Source organism: Trichosurus vulpecula, chromosome 1, assembly GCF_011100635.1.
Source record: "Trichosurus vulpecula isolate mTriVul1 chromosome 1, mTriVul1.pri, whole genome shotgun sequence".
Lineage (NCBI taxonomy): Eukaryota > Metazoa > Chordata > Mammalia > Diprotodontia > Phalangeridae > Trichosurus > Trichosurus vulpecula.
In genome coordinates this window covers 318,554,282-318,566,232 of record NC_050573.1, presented here as the reverse complement: position 1 = coordinate 318,566,232, position 11,951 = coordinate 318,554,282, and the positions used below count along the sequence as shown (strand labels likewise).

At 38.0% G+C, this 11,951-nt stretch overlaps 1 pseudogene; it reads left to right on the top strand.

Annotated features, from left to right (window-relative positions):
* The first annotated feature begins 2,808 nt into the window (after positions 1 to 2,808).
* LOC118837687 lies at positions 2,809 to 4,552 on the top strand (annotated as a pseudogene).
* The last annotated feature ends 7,399 nt before the right edge of the window (positions 4,553 to 11,951 follow it).

Here is an 11,951-nt window from a genome sequence, read left to right as displayed (position 1 = left end):
GAAAAGCTGCAGGAGTGGAAGGAGTTCCCGGTTCGGCTTCCAGCCCTGGGGGCAGCGGAAGTGGGGCACCTACAGCTGTTGTTACTTCCCGCTCCAGGCCCACCTGGTGGGAGGATTTAAGTGGCGGATCAGAGCAGGAGTGCAACAGCCTGCTGAAGATCTAAGCCCAGTCTGGACTGGGGTGTTCGTGGGGAAGGAGGAGTGTGGCTCTGACAGAGCTGGCACCTCCCCCCCAAACGTAGAACATAGAACTCGTTAGTCTACAAGCAGTCATACCCCACTGAAAAACTCAAGGGTCAAGTTAGTTGGTTGGGAATGTGGCCAGGCAGCGAAAATGCACCCAGATTCAGTCTCAGACTTTGATTCTTTCTTTGGTGACAAAGAAGACCAAAACATACAGCCTAAAGAAGACAACAAAGTCATAGAGCCTACAACCAAAGCCTCCAAGAAAAACATGAACTGGCCCCAGGCCATAGAAGAACTCAAAAAGGATTTGGAAAAGCAAGTTAGAGAAGTAGAGGAAAAATTGGGAAGAGAAATGAGAAGGATGCGAGAAAACCATGAAAAACAGTCAATGACTTGCTAAAGGAGACCCAAAAAAATACTGAAAAATACACTGAAGAAAACAACACCTTGCAAAACAGACTAACTCAAATGGCAAAAGAGCTCCAAAAAGCCAATGAGGAGAAGAATGCCTTGAAAGGCAGAATTAGCCAAATGGAAAAGGAGGTCCAAAAGACCACTGAAGAAAATACTACTTTAAAAATTAGATTGGAGCAAGTGGAAGCTAGTGACTTTATGAGGAATCAGGATATTATAAAACAGAACCAAAGGAATGACAAAATGAAAGAAAATGTAAAATATCTCCTTGGAAAAACCGCTGACCTGGAAAATAGATCCAGGAGAGATAATTTAAAAATTATTGGACTACCTGAAAGCCATGATCAAAAAAAGAGCCTAGATACCATCTTTCAAGAAATTATCAAGGAGAACTGCCCTTTTATTCTAGAGCCACAGGGCAAAATAGAAATTGAAAGAATCCATCGATCACCTCCTCAAATAGATCCCAAAAAGAAATCTCCTAGGAATATTGTCGCCAAATTCCAGAGCTCCCAGATCAAGGAGAAAATACTGCAAGCAGCCAGAAAGAAACAATTTGAATATTGTGGAAACCCAAGCAAAATAACCCAAGATCTGGCAGCTTCTACATTAAGAGATCGAAGGGCTTGGAATGTGATATTCCAGAGGTCAATGGAGCTAGGATTAAAACCTAGAATCACCTACCCAGCAAAACTGAGTATCATGTTCCAAAGCAAAATATGCATTTTCCATAAAATAGAGGACTTTCAAGCTTTCTCAGTGAAAAGACCAGAACTGAATAGAAAATTTGACTTTCAAACACAAGAATCAAGAGAAGCATGAAAAGGAGTCCTACACTAATGCATTGTTGATGGAGTTATGAACTGATCCTGGAGAGCAATTTGGAACTCTGCCCAAAGGGCAATCAAACTGTGCATGCCCTTTGATTCAGCAATATTACTACTAGGTCTATAATCCAGGGAGATCATAAAAAGGGAGAAGAATCCACATGTACAAAAATATTTATAGTAGCTCTTTTTGTGGTGGCAAAGAATTGGAGATTGAGGGGATATACATCATTTGGGGAATGGCTGAACAAGTTGTGGTATATGAATGTAATGGGATACTCTTGTTCCATAAAAAATGGTGAGCAGGCAGATTTCAGAAAAACCTGGAAAGACTTGCATGAACTGATACAAAGTGAAATGAGCAGAACCAGGAGAACATTGTACACAGTAACAGCAACATTGTATGATGACCAACTATGAATGACAGCTCTTCTCAGCAATACAATGATCCAAAATAATTCCAAAAGACTCATGACTGAAAATGCTACCCATATTTGGAGAAAGAACTGATGGAGTCTAAATGCAGATTGAAGCACACTATTTTCACTTTGTGTGTATGAGTGTGTGTGTGTGTGTTTTGTGTGTATGTGTTTTCCTTTTTTTCTGTTTCTTCTTTCACAACATGACTAATATGGAAATACGTTTTACATGATTAAACATATAATGTGTATCAAATTGCTTACTGTTTTAGGAAGGGGGGAGAAGAAAGAGGGAGGGAGAAAAATTCAGAACTCATATTTTTTAAAAAATGTTTTTTTAAAAATTGTCTTTACATGTAATTGGAAAAAATACTATTTAAAAAAGAAATAAAGAATAAAAAGGATCCCAGCACCTAGGAAAAAAAAGGAAGGCATCTAGGTTTATTACAATTTAACAAATAATTATAGATTTCATTTAACTCAAGACATTCTACAAAAATTAGCATTAAAATAAATGTATTTTCTCACACCATTTCTGTGAGGTATGTGAAGCTATAACCTTTACAGTTAATTATAACTAAGTCCATAAGAGAAAAAGGAAGCATAAACTAATGATTAATAATTCATCTTGCACTGCTTGGAAGGCATGCATGTTATAAACAGATCAGAACAATGCGGAAGATTTAAGGAGGAAAAAAGAAACCCTAAAAATAGTAGCTTATGCCTTCCTTGAGGGCAAGAGAATAGGGACTTTACCTTATACTGCAGTGTCTTTCATAATCTAGTATAATGCTGAGAAATTAACAAATACTTGTTAATTGAATTAAGTGTTACCCTTGAAGGGTGTAGCTAAGATGGCACTGTGAAAGGAGAGAATTACTGGAGCTCTCTCACAAATTCTTTCAGATATGAATAAAAAAATGAATCTGAGTGGATCTGACAGAGTCAAAAGCCACTAGTAGATGGAGTGGGGTAGGAACACCAGGAATGCAGAAGACACCATACTACATCAACCAGAAATAGCAGAGAAACCCAGCAAGTACGCTGGTGTGAGAGAGAACTGGGTGCTGGGAGAGCGAAACACAGGAGCTGGAGTAGGCCCAGAGTGGAAGTACTGGAAATGGTAGTGATCAATCCCCAGGCCTCTCAAACCAGGGCAGGAGTCTGTCGGAGCTATAGGACACACCTTCACAGAGCCTGTGGCCACAGGAATAACTACCACAAAGGCCATCAGCCCACTGTCTAAAGGTGTGAAACTCACCTTCTTGAACCTCTGGGAACTGTGATAGCCAGGTAAAATGGCTCTCCCTCCCTTCCTCACCCAGATAACATCAGGAGAAACCCTGAAATAGAGCAGCAAGAAGTGGGGCTTCAGTAGCCTTTTAAAGAGATTAGTTGGAGAGAGGGCCCTTCTTGTGCTGGCAGAAAGAGAGCATTGCAGGAAGAGAGGTGTCCCAGCAGGCCCACCTCAGCAGAACAGTGAGAGTTCCTGAGCCCCAGGGGCGTGGAGTTAGAAAATTTCATCACCAGAACTTCATATGTGACTTTGCAGAGCCAGGGGAAGTGGCAGACACCATCACAGACAATGGCTGAGACTACTCTTCTATAGAACAGTCCCAGGAGAATAGGAAATTTCTAGCAGCCAAACACCCCTCTCCCATACCTCACAAAACCCGAGGCCATAGGACACAAAACCAATGAGTAGACCCACAGTTCCAAACACAAGAAACTTTTGAGAAATCCCCCTGAGCCCCGGAAGCAGAGGTATACTTTAGAAACCGGGGGGGGCGGGGAAATCACCATGAAAAAAGCACACTAAAAAAGCAAAGAATATCGATTGCTATTATGGAGACAGGGAAGATCAAAATACCAATTCAGAAGAGGACAGCATTGACACTATACACACATCTGAAACTTCAAAAGGGATTGTGAACTGCTGTCAAGCCCAAAACGTATTCCTGGAAGAACTCAAGAAGGCCTTTACAAACAAAATTAGAGAGGTAAAAGAAAAAATGGAAAAAAAATTCACTGATGAGAACAAATCTTTGAAATGTAAAACTGGCAAAAATGGATAAGGAGGTTCAGAAAATAAATGGAGAAAATGTCTCATATAAAAGTAAAATTAAGCAGATGGAAAAGGAGATAGAGAAGCTAAACAAAGAAAACAATACATCAAAAATGAGAATTAGATGCCCAAGTGCAGCCACCAAGTGTGAAACTTGTTTGATAGGAACTTGGGTACTAGTAATGCTAACAGCACGGCTGTTCAGCTGACAGAAGAGCAGATCACAGAATTCAAAGAAGCCTTTTCACTATTTGACAAGGACAGAAATGGTACTATAACAACAAAGAATTGGGAACTGTAATGAGGTCACTTATCCAGAACCCCACAAAAGCTGAATTACTGGATATGATTAATGAAGTAGATGCTGATGATAATTGCTCAATTGACTTTCTAGAATTTCACACTATGATGGCAAGAAAAATGAAAGACACAGATGGTGACGAAGAAATTAGAGAAGCATTATGTTGTTTGACAAGGATGGCAATGGTTATATTAGTGCAGCAGAACTTTGCCACGTAATGACAAACCTTGGAGAGAAGTTGACAGATGAAGAGGTTGAGGAAATGATCAGGGAAGCAGATACTGATGGTGATGGTCAAGTAAACTATGAAAAGTTTGTACAAATGACGATAGCAAAGTGAAGACATTGTACACAATGTGTTAAATTTCTTTTACAAAGTTGTTTATTTGCCTTTTCTTTGTTTGTAACTTATCTGTAAAAGGTTTTCCCCCCACTGTCAAAAGGATATGCATGTGTAGTAGTTAGAACTTGATTCCTCCATGGCTTTTCTTCCCTTTATCTACTGTTATTGTCCTGAAATTTTATTTTGGAAAATTGATCTATTAAAATATGTTGCATGTGGTTTACTCTGGAAATATCCAAGCCCTTCCGCACATCTGAACTTAGATGGAGTTGATCAAATGAAGGAACATCTGGGTTATGCCTTTCTTTTTTAAAGAAGTAGTTTTCTTCAGGAGCTTCCAGCATGTTGTTGTTGAAGTGTGGAGTTGTAACTCTCCGTGGACTCTGGACAGTCAAAAATATGTACTTAAAGTTGCACTATTGCAAAACATGTGTATTATCCAGGTACTCATAGACTAATTTTTTGTACTGCTGGTCCTGTACCATAAAACATTTTATTCTATTGTTACTTGCTTTTTAAACTCTGTTTAGCCACTTATTTTAAAAAATCTGCTTATTGGACAGTTTGCCTCAAATTCATTCCAAGGTATTTTTGTTTTCCAATAAAAAATAATTACAATATTAAAAAATTGAATTGGGAAAGCAGAAGCTAATGACTCTATGAGACATCAAGAATCAATCAAACAAAATCTAAAAAAAATGAAAAAAATAAAATACAAAGTGAAATATCTGATTGGAAAAGCAATGGAGGCAGGAAATAGATCCAGGAGAGATTATCTAAGAATTATTGGTCTACCTTAAAGCCATGATGAAAAAAAGAGCCTGGAGAGTATCTTCCAAGAAGTCATTAAGGAAAATTGCCACTAGGTCCTAGAATTAGAGGATAAAATAGTCATCAAAAGAATCCACTGATCACCTGCTCAAAGAGATCCCAAATGGAAACTCTAAGGAATATTGTAACCAAACTCCAGAATTATCTGGTGAAGGATCAAATACTGCAAGCAGCCAGAAAGAAGCAATTAAAATATCACAGAACTACAGTCAGAATCATGCAATATCTTGCAACTTCTGCAATAAAAGAAAAGAGGAATTGGAATATGATATTCCAAAAGGAAAAGGAGCTTGTACTACAGAAAAGAATCAACTACCCAGCAAAATTTTACATAATTTTTTAGGCAAGGAGATGGGCATTCAATGAAATTAGGTAATTCCATACCTTCCTGATGAAAAAGACAGAGCTCAGTGGAAAACTTGATATTCAAATACAAAACTCAAGAGAGACACAAAAAATTAAACAAAGGAAAAAATAAAACTATGTTATTCAATAAGGGAAAATTGTTTACATCCTTATATGGGATTATATTGATTTATATATTTCATATATATCAATCATGGAAATGGTACAATTATTATGACAATTGAAAAGGACATACACAGACTAAGGGTGTAAGTATAAAGTAACTGATGTGATGATAAAATCATAATAATTAAGGGCTCCAAAGGGATTGTTCTTGGAGAAGAGGTAAGAAGGAGGTAGAAAAGGGTAACTTATTCCACTTGAAGAGGCACTAAAACATAGAGGGAAAGAAGGGAGGGAGAAAAGCAATGTTTGAACTTTACTGTCATTGGATTTGGTTCAAGGAGGGAATAACATACTCTGATAACTATAGAAATCAAACTTGTCCTACAGGTATTAGGAGGGCAAAGGGGGAAGAAAGAGTGGAAGGGTGGATAATAGGGTATGTTGGCAAACAAAATGGGCTCTTAGCACTCAGTTCAACCAAGTGCCCTTGAAGAGTTTGGCATTTGTTTCCTTGATTAGATTGGGAGTCCTTGGTGTCCTTGCCTCAGGGGAGATCCTAGTTTACACATGGATTTGAGTGACATGTTTGGAACATCAGAGGCTTTTAGACCACATGGGTGGGTTTAAGTTGCCTCTTTGTTATGATTTCAGATCATGTGGGTGAGTTGCCTGTGTGACTCACCCTTGACCCTGAAAAAGATATAAAACCACGGGTTGACTTTCTCTTTTTTTGGAGCTCTTACCCACAGCTGTGGTGGTGTGAATGACTTTGAGCCAGCCCTTATTCCCAGCTCCCAGGCCAAACTCAGATGTTGGTAACTATGAATTGTATTTGGTCTGTCTATTGATGTTTGTAATTTGCTTGTATTTTGCTCTGAAGTTCAGGGTGCTGGCTTTTTCCTCAGGACTAAGTGAATGGTATTTGTATGCTGAATTTAAGTAAGCTTGTTAACTCTTTAATGTTGCTTTTCTTAGTAAAGTAGATCAAAAGAACCTATGCGGGCAATGTTTTTATTGTTGGGCTTGTGTTGGTTCTTCACCCCAACAACATCTGCTAGCCAGATTGTTGAAACATAGGGAGGGAAGGAATAGCAAGGGGAAAAGGGTAAGATAAGGGAGGGAGGTAATTAGAGAGGGAAAAATGAGGAAGATGGTGTTCAAAAGCAAAATCCTTTTGATGAATGGAATGGAGAAGGGAAAAAATAACACATGGGGGGGATAGGATGGAGAAAAAGATAAAGATAGTAATCATAACTGTGAATGTGAATGGAATGACCTCTGCCATAAAATGGAGATTGATAACAGAACAGATTAAAAACCATAATCCTGGGAGCCAAGATGACTGCATGAAGGCAGCGTCTCACTTACTCTCACAAGGTCTGCCAGATTCCCATAAAAAAAGTGAATTTGAGCATATTTGAGAGAGTCAGAAAACGCGAGCAGTCTGCGTGGGGCAAATTCCCACCGGGAGGGTCTGAAAGGCCGAAGACATGAACCTGTAGGCTCGGAGAGTGCTCAGTGCAGAGCTACTCCAGACCAAAGCAGAAGCTGCCGGCCGGGAAATACACGTGGGAGACAGGCTGAGAGAAAGCTGGGCACCCGAAACTGGCAGAGATCCCCAGGCCTCCCAACACAGCACAGCAATCCGTGGAAGTGACGAGAGGCAGCGCAAAGCCATTGGCCGGAAAACACCAACTCCTGACGCTTGCAGCCTAGAAACTTGGATTCTTGCACAGGTGGGAGGCATAATGGACAGGTAAACGGCTCTAATCCCTCCCCTCCCCACCCAGAGAATTCCTCGGGGAAAAAAAAAAGAAAGCTGTAACTGAGCAGAAAGTGGTGGGGCTTCAGGGGTAAAATAGTAGAAGTTCATCAGTCCCAGAGGGGCAGAGTCAGCAGGGGTCAATGCCAGGAACCCAGACATAATCTTGCTCCCCCAAGGGAAGTGCCAGACATCAGCTCAAACAACAAACAGCTGAGACCATTGCTGAAAAGCGAGTGCTGGAGAACACCCATAGGCAGTGAGATGCTAGGGAGCCAGACCCCTCCCCCACACCTCAGGAAACTGAAGGTTATAATTCTAGACTATAAATCTCCAGAATAAGAAAGCTGGGACAGAGAATCCTGAGACCCATAGACAGAAACTTGTTGAAAAGCCAGGAAAAGGCAATACAATAAACATAAAGAAGAACACAAAAAAAACTGAGGACAATAGATTCTTTTTATGGAGACAGGCAGAATCAAAATACAGGACAGCAATGACACTGTAGATACATTGGATACCTCAAAAGGTAATATGAACTGGTCTCCAGCCCAAAAAGCATTCCTGGAAGAGCTAAAGCAGGATTTTAAAAACCAAATTAGGGAGGTAAAAGAAAACATGGAAAAAATGGAAAAGTCCCTAAAGAATAAGATTAGCATAATGGCGACAGAGATTCAGAATCTAGAGAGAGAAAATGATACCCTGAAAGGCAAAATCAACCAATTGGAAAAGGAGACTCAAAAGCAAAATGAAAACACTAACTCATGAAAAATTAGAGTTGAGCAAGTGGAAGCTAAAGAATCTACGAGGCACCAAGAAGTAGTAAAACAAAATGTAAAGAATGAAAAAAGAGAAAAGAATGTGAAATATCTGATTGGGAAAACAACTGACCTGGAAAATAGATGCAGGAGAGACAATTTAAGAGTTATTGGTCTACCGGAAATCCACGATGAAAAAAGAGCCTTGACAGTATCTTCGAAGAAGTTATCAAAGACAACTGCCCAAGGTCCTAGAACCAGAAGGCAAAATAGTCAATGAAAGAATTCACCGATCACCCCCTGCGAGAGATCTCAAACTGAAAACACCAAGAAATATTATAGCCAAATATCAGAACTATAAACTCAAGGAGAAAATACTGCAAGCAGCCAAAAAGAAGAAATTCAAATATCGTGGAACTACAGTCAGGATCACGGAGGATCTCTGAGCTTCCACATTAAAAGACAGGAGTAATTGGAATATGATATTCCAAAGGGCAAAGGAGCTGGGACTACAACCAAGGATCAACAACCCAGCAAAACTAAGCATAATTTTTCAAGCAAGGCAATGGACATTCAAAGAAATAAGGGAATTCCAGACCTTCCTGATGAAAAGGTCAGAACTCAATGGAAAATTTGATCTCCAAATACAAAACTCAAGAGATACATAAAAAGGAAACCAGGGTGAAAAATTCCACAAACCTTATTGATCAATAAGGGCAGGTTGTCTACATTTTTATGTGGGATTTTATCATCTTATTTATGTTATATATATATATGTATATATATATGTGTGTCAGTCTTGAGAATGGTACAGCTATTATTACAATTGAAAGGGATATACATAGGTTGTGAATGCCTGTATAAATTGACTGATGTAAAGATATAAAATATAAGTAAGAGATATAAAGGGAGGGCTATGAGAGAAGCGGTAAGGAGGTAGTAGAAAAGGGTAAATTACACCAAATGAAGTGGCACAAAATCATATTATAGTAGAGGGAAAAAAGGGAGGGAGAAGAGCAGTATTTGAGCTTTACTGTCATCTGATCTAGTTCAAGAAGGGAATAACATACTCTGATAAGTTTAGAAATCTAACTTGTCCTACGGAAAGTGGGAGGGGAAGGGGGGAAAAAGGGAGGGGGTGGTCAGAAGGAAGAGGAGAAGTAGCAAGTGGGAAACTGTAAGATAAGGGAGGGGAATAAAGAGGGAGGGTAAACTAAGGTAGGCGGTGGTCAAAAGCAAAACTTTGTTGAGGAGGAGAAGGGGAAAGGGAGAAATAAAAGCATAAACAGGTGGAATTATGATTGAGAAAAAGACACAGATAGAAAACATAACTGTGAACGTGCAGGGGATGAACATTCTCATAATGCAGAAGCATATAGCAGAATGGGTTAAAAACCATAATGCTACAATATGTTGTTTACAAAAAAAAAAACATTTAAAACAGGGGGATATACATAGGGTAAAGGTAAAAGGCTGGAGTAAAATATATTGTGCCTCAGCTAAAGTAAAAAAAGCAGGTGTAGCAATCCAAATCTCAGACAAAGCAAAATAAAGATAGATTTAATTAAAAGAGATAAGGAAGGACACTAGATCCTGCTAAAAGGCACCATAAACAATGAAGCAATATCATTGCTTAACATATATGCACCAAGTGGTAAGGCATACAAATTCTTACAGGAGAGGTTAAGGGAGGTATAGGAAGAAATAGACAGCAAAACTATATATTGGGAGACCTCACCCTCCCCCTTTCTGAACTTGATAAATCTAACCTCAAATTAAATCAGAAAAAAGTTAAGGAAGTAAACAGAATTTTAGAAAAGTCACATATGATGGACTTCTGGAGAAAACTGAATGGAGATTAAAAAGGAATATACTTTCTTCTCAAAAGTACATGGCACATACTCAAAAATTGACCATGTACTAGGGCATAAAAACCTCACAATCCAGTGCAGAAAAGCAGAAGTAGTCAAAGCATCCTTTTCAGATCATGTTCCAATAAGAATCATTCTTAATAAAAAACCATGGGAAAATAAGCTAAAACCTAATTGGAAACTAAATAATCTAATTCTAAAGAATGAGTGGGCCAAAGAAAAAATCAGAGAAACAATTAATAGCTTCATTCAAGAGAATGACAATAAGGAAACAACATACCTAAACTTATGGGATGCAGCAAAAGCAGTTCTTAGGGGAGGTTTTATATCCCTAAATGCCTACATAAATAAAATAGGGTAAAAGGAGATCAATGATCTGGGCACACAGCTGAAAAAGCTAGAAAAAGAGCAAATTGAAAACCCCCAATTAAATACCAAATTAGAAATGCTGAAAAACAAAGGAGAGATTAATAAAATTGAAACCAAGAAAACTATTGAATTAATAAATAAAACAAAGAGCTGGTTTTATGAAAAAAAACCAATAAAATTGATAAACCTTTGGCCAATTTGATTAAAAAAAAAGAAAGAAGAAAATCAAATTACCAGTATCAAAAATGAAAAGGGTGAGGTCACCTCTAATGAAGAGGAAATCAAAACAATAATTAGGAATTATTTTGCCCAACTGTATGCCCATAAATTTGACAACCTTAAAGATATGGATGAATATCTACAAAAACATAAACTGCCCAGGCTAACAGAAAAGGAAGTGAAATTTCTTAATAACCCCATCTCAGAAAAAGAAATTTAGCATGCCATCAATGAACTCCCTAGGAAAAAATCTCCAGGGCCAGATGGTTTTATATGTGAATTCTATCAGACACTTAAAGAACAACTAATTCCAATACCTTGTAGAATATTTGGGAAAATAGGTGAAGAAGGAGTCCTACTAAATTCTTTTTATGACATAAATATGGTACTAATACCCAAACCAGGTAGAGTCAAAACAGAGAAAGAAAATTATAGACCAATTTCTCTAATGAATATTGAAGCAAAAATTTTAAATGAAATATTAGCAAAAAGATTGCAGCAACTCATCATGAGAATAATACACTATGACCAGGTAGGATTTATTCCAGGAATGCAAGGCTGGTTCAATATTAGTAAAACTATCAGAATAATTGACAATATCAACAACAAAACCAGCAGAAACCATATGATCATCTCAATAGATGCAGAAAAAGCCTTTGACAAAGTACAACACCCATTCCCATTAAAAATACTAGAAAGCATAGGAACAAGTGGAACCTTCCTTAAAATTATAAATAGCATGTACCTAAAACCATCAACAAGCATTATTTGTAATGGGGATAAGCTCGATGCATTTCCAATAAGAACAGGGGTGAAACAAGGATGTCCATTATCACCCCTACTATTCAATTTTTTACTAGAAACATTAGCTGTAGCAATAAGAGAAGAAAAAGAAATTGAAGGAATTAGAATAGGAAAAGAAGAAACTAAATTACCACTTTTTGCAGATGATATGATGATTTATTTAGAGAATCCTAGAGAATCAATTAAAAAACTAATTGAAATAATAAACAACTTTATCAAAGTTGCAGGATATAAAATAAACCCACATAAATCTTCAGCATTCCTATACATTACTGACAAAGCCCAACAGCAAGAGATAGAAAGAGAAATTC